Genomic DNA, 6000 nt, shown 5'->3' on the forward strand with positions numbered 1-6000 from the left:
GTTTGTAGTGAGCTGATTACACAATACACATTGAGGGACAATCAGTGGTAGTGTGTCATTCAATGACTGAAAGATGCTGGGGTACCAAATGGTACCCTATTCCCTATATAGTGCACTACTGTTGACTGGTTATCAGTTCATTTTAAAATACACCTGGATAGATAGAATAACATTATACCCTAACGTACATAGCCTATGTGATACGTACGTTGCCTAGGTTCACTTATTCCTCTGATGTTAAGGCCCACAACAACCCTCTCAGGTCATTTCAGGTTTTCCTCCATTTTGCTGTTTTTGAGTGAAGCTGTTTTAGAAAATCTCCCATCTTGTTTTCTTTTTAGCTGTAATCTTATTTGACTTGTTTCTCATATTATTCATTAGAGGGTATTTTTCATTTGATCTGCAGTGATAACGTGTTTTATTATAATATTTTCTTTAAAAGGTAAAAAACTGGTTATGGTTGTCTGTCGCTCTGTTTTTCACAACAACAGTTTGTTTTTTGTTGTTGCTGAAAACCCCTGAGGATGCGTCCTCAGTAGCAACCTATTTTCTATATATAGTGCAGTACTTCTGACCCGGGCACTGACCTCGGGTCAGAAATAGTGAGGAATAGTATGCAGGGAATAGGACTGTGGTGTCTGAGGGCTGGTTCAGACTGTGAACCTCATAAACCAACATCCTGGTTATTTATGCAGAAGTCTTAGTTTAGCTCGGGTCCAGGGAGTTTAAGTGACGCCCTGGACCAGAGCTACTGAGCTGCCTCGGTCGTGGTCTTCATCCTACCTATCTTTCCGTGGATTGATTCTCTCGCGTCTCATTGGCGATGTTATTGAACACCTTTTTCCATTTCTGAACAGGAAAGAAGCCAGACATGACTCTAAACCTTTTGTATCGTCGTGAAAGCGGATTATTCTAGAATGTCTGAATGTTCTATGTCTCTCTAACCTTCAGATCGAACCACACGGCGCTCTCTACATCTCTGTCCCGACTGAATAGTTTCAAGGTTTGCAATCCCAAATGGCACCCTGTTCTCTATGTAGGGCCACTGGTAAAAAAAAGTAGTGCACTAAATGGGGAATAGGGTGCCATTTGGGAGGCAGACCAAGTCACGTCTTAACTCAGGCAAGCATAGTTCAGCCATGATGAAAGACTTTATGCCTTCTTTTCAATTGTGACTAACATTTTACATTATCAAACGGGCTGAGACACTAAAATCCTCATGTTTTTTTTTTATACTGAATCGTCACAAACAACAAAAAACAAACCGGACCAAAGTTGATGTGCCTTTCATTGATCTGTTATTCATCTCCTTTCATTGATCTGTTATTCATCTCCTTTCATTGATCTGTTATTCATCTCCTTTCATTGATCTGTTATTCATCTCCTTTCATTGATCTGTTATTCATCTCCTTTCATTGATCTGTTATTCATCTCCTTTCATTGATCTGGTATTCATCTCCTTTCATTGATCTGTTATTCATCTCCTTGTTCCATCCTCCATCACTACTATTTAAATGAAAGTCCGTCATTGCTCAAGACGAGATCGTTGTTTCCATCAAAAACAAAATGGAGTCCATTCCTAGCCTGGTCCAACCAGACTAAACGTTGTGCTCACTACAGAAATGTAATGATATTAGGTTGGATACCAGGCTTGCCCATTTGTTCCCGCTTACCCTAAAAACACAAAAAAAAAACGAACTAAATGTAACCTTTAGCACTGAAACCAAAGGAATTGATTCCTCTATTAGAACGAACTGTCATGATGACAGAGTAGCGTCCTTCGCTGGACCCGGGCTTCGAGTCCCGCACGGGGCTACCCCTCGAATTCGCTACAGTAGATTTGCTTTACCGTGGCGCTTTGCGTCCAGACTCAGAGATTCTGATGAATGTTTTAAGTGTTTCCTGACATTTTAGCATTACTTTAAATCACTGAATTATATGGGAGACAATTAAGAAGTTCAATTGATTTCCTGTTCCATTATTATTAAAAGGGAGAGATGATACATTTTAAAGAGGCTTATATTTGCACAGCACCCAGTCAGGCCGCATCCCAAATGGGACTCTATCCCCTATTTACGTTCCCCAATGAGTGCTATCTGTAGGCGACGGGGTTTCATTTGGGACGTAGTAGAATCTCTTCTGATCTGATTTCATTCTGTTTTTCTTTTTGTGTTTTTCTTCGTCTCATCACGGCACGTCTTGATAACAGACCTGGGTTTCTATTCAATCCGTATTGGGGAGATTCGGCCTTAACATCGCGATTTCGTTTAAATGTCAACGTTCCCGCGTTAGTGGAGGCTGCGTTCACGGTAAACGCGTCGGCTCTGCGTCGGCTCAATCAGAAAATGGCCTTTTCATTTTAACGCTTCAGCGATACAGACTGAATGGAGACTAAAGCTAACAGTCCAATGTGTCACTACCAAAACAAACAACAAATGCTGTAATCAAACATGTCCTTTTTTTTCTAGTCTGGCCAAGAAAAAGGTTAGTGAGGCCAAGATGGCTACAAACAACAACAACAAGACATGAACGTTTATTTTTTTTGTATTTGAAGATGATGAGCACATGAAAAAACAACTTTTCTTGTGTATTTTGATATACTACCAAGTTTGATTTGTAAAGCAGTGTGTGTGACGTCGTGGGGATGGAAGGTTTGGGGTGAGGAACAACAGGTTTCCTTTACGAGTTGATGTAATTAAAATGCAAATAGATTAAAACTATTAAAGAAACATATTTTCAAATTTTTTTGCGGTGCATGGTTGAGTGGAGTTTCTGTATTTTATATAGAAACATTTTCATTCATGTTTTTGAATTGATTATTACTATGATTATCATAATCCTTATTATTATAATAATTACACCAGAATCCCAACTATAATTGTAGCATGCCTTGAATAAATGTCATGACCTCTGTACTGTCCTCAGTCCTCCAGTCTTCCTGTCTTCTTGGCTCTCCCGCACATGCTCTCAATCAAACCAGTCTCAACTGTGTGTCTGTAATGGCACCCTATGCCCTATATAGTGCACTACATTTAACCGCTCCAAACTGACTTGTCCTTTTACCCAATCACACTGCTCACCTCTACAAACGGACTGTCCTTTTACCCAATCACGCTGCTCACCTCTACAAACTGACTGTCCTTTTACCCAATCACGCTGCTCACCGCTACAAACTGACTGTCCTTTTACCCAATCACACTGCTCACCACTACAAACTGACTGTCCTTTTACCCAATCACGCTGCTCACCGCTACAAAGCGCCAACTGTCTATTCTGTTCTGTCCTCTAAAGGCAACACCCCATCAAATTTTACATACACTAAGTTTACTGTGCCTTTAAACAGCTTGGAAAACTTCAGAAAATGATGTCATGGCTTTAGAAGCTTCTGGCTAATTGACATCATTTGACTCAATTGGAGTTGTACCTGTGGATGTATTTCAAGGCTTACCTTCAAACTCAGTGCCTCTTTGCTTGACATCATGGGAAAATCTAAAGAAATCAGCCAAGACCTCAGAAAATAAATTGTAGATCTCCACAAGTCTGGTTCATCCTTGGGAGCAATTTTCCAAATGCCTGAAGGTACCACGTTCATCTGTACAAACAATAGTACGCAAGTATAAACACCATGGGACCACGCAACCGTCATACCGCTCAGGAAGGAGAGGCGTTCTGTCTCCTAGAGATGAACTTATTTTGGTGAGAAAAATACAAATCAATCCCAGAACAACAGCAAAGGACCTTGTGAAGATGCTGGAGGAAACAGGTACAAAAGTATCTATATGCACAGTAAAACAAGTACTATATCGACATAACCTGAAAGGCCGCTCAGCAAGGAAGAAGCCACTGCTCCAAAACCGCCATAAAAAAAGGCTACGGTTTGATTGTACTTTTTGTATAAATGTCCTCTGGTCTGATGAAACAAACATAGAACTGTTTGGCCATGATGACCATTGATATGTTTGGAGGAAAAAGGGGGAGGCTTGCAAGCCGAAGAACACCATCCCAACCATGAAGCACAGGGGTGGCAGCATCATGTTGTGGGGGTGCTTTGCTGCAGGAGGGACTGGTGCACTTCACAAAATAGATGGCATCACGAGGTAGGAAAATTATTAGAGTTCTCAGTAAAGAGAGAGCCTATTAGAGTTCTCAATAGAGAACCTATTAGAGTTCTCAGTAAAGAGAGAGAGCCTATTAGAGTTCTCAATAAAGAGAGAGCCTATTAGAGTTCTCAATAAAGAGAGAGCCTATTAGAGTTCTCAATAAAGAGAGAGCCTATTAGAGTTCTCAATAAAGAGAGAGCCTATTAGAGTTCTCAATAAAGAGAGAGCCTATTAGAGTTCTCAATAAAGAGAGAGCCTATTAGAGTTCTCAATAAAGAGAGAGCTTATTAGAGTTCTCAATAAAGAGAGCCTATTAGAGTTCTCAATAAAGAGAGAGCCTATTAGAGTTCTCAATAAAGAGAGAGCCTATTAGAGTTCTCAGTAAAGAGAGAGCCTATTCGAGTTCTCAGTAGAGAACATATTAGAGTTCTCAGTAAAGAGAGAGCCTATTAGAGTTCTCAATAAAGAGAGAGCCTATTAGAGTTCTCAATAAAGAGAGAGCCTATTAGAGTTCTCAGTAAAGAGAGAGCCTATTAGAGTTCTCAGTAAAGAGAGAGACTATTAGAGTTCTCAGTAAAGAGATAGCCTATTTGAACAGCTACAGAGGCTTCTTGATATAATGGCATGTTAGGGAGCTTTAATCCTCCCTTCTCAGTCGTTGCCTGTAATCTCGCTCGTTTCCTCCTGGACCTTTTACTGACCCAAATAAACGCAGTAATCATTTTGTCTATGGATAATACATTTTAAAAAAGTATTGACAGGTATGGACAGTGGTAACATGCTGATGACGTAATTCTGTATCCTACCCCATAATGAGATTTATAGCTTAGTCCAGCTCTTAAACTGGAGCTGAATTTTGTTCAATAGTGGGTCAAGGTTTTCAGAAATCGTGTTTTCTCGACCAGGATTTAAATGGATCCCCAGGTACCTCAAGTTTTTAGGGACTCATTGAATTCTCCAGCTGAGGAAGTCATTTCTCAGACATTGTTTTGACAGGTGCATTACTTCAGATTTGGTCCAGTTTACTTTATAGCCCGATATCTCTGAGAATGCATTTACTAGGTCCATTAAAAGGTTTTTATGGAAAGTTGGGAGTCTGACATGAATAGTAATATGTTGTCTGCATAAAGCAGTAGTTTATTCTCCCTACCTCCCATATTAACCCGTTGACTGATGCAGCCTAATGGCTTCGGCTAGTGGTTCTATTGCTATAATAAATAGGAGAGGTGACAGACAGTCACCCTGTTTCGTGCCTCATCCTACTGAAAATGGAGATGATCGTAGTCTCTTAGTGACTACTATGGATTTGGGCTCGTTGTACATAAATGAAATACTATTCTGAAAACCCTGTTTTACCACTGGGTGCTTGTAATGGGGCGGTCGAGCCAATTTCTGTCTTCCTCTGTTAGTTTAGGAAGTCGCAAATTCTGAAAGAATGACTCTGCTTTCTGTATATCTAAAGGAATGTCTGAAGTATAAAGGTCCCGATAGAAGTCTCAAAATATATTGTTTATTTCTTTATGATTGGTAAATCAGCTTGCTCGGTCTTGTTTCTGATTCCACCTACTCGTCGATCTGCTTCTCCAAATTTAAATTGACTTTCTGCCTTTTCACCTGATTCATACCATCTCTGCTTCAGTACAAGGAATATTCTGCTTTTTTTATTTAATAAACTATTGAACCAATTTGACCTGTCCAGCGTTTGGAGCTCTGTTTCAAGTTGATCCATGTTCTGTTCATCTAACTTCTTAATAGTAGCTTATCATTGTATCATTACTCCGCGTATGTAAACATTAGGATGGATGCGCTCAGAAAAAAAAATATCCGCCATTTTGGAGTCAACAGAAATCAGAAATAACATTATAAATATTCCCTGACCTTTGATGATCTTCATCAGAAT

The sequence above is a fragment of the Oncorhynchus mykiss genome, chromosome 5, assembly GCF_013265735.2.
Source record: "Oncorhynchus mykiss isolate Arlee chromosome 5, USDA_OmykA_1.1, whole genome shotgun sequence".
Lineage (NCBI taxonomy): Eukaryota > Metazoa > Chordata > Actinopteri > Salmoniformes > Salmonidae > Oncorhynchus > Oncorhynchus mykiss.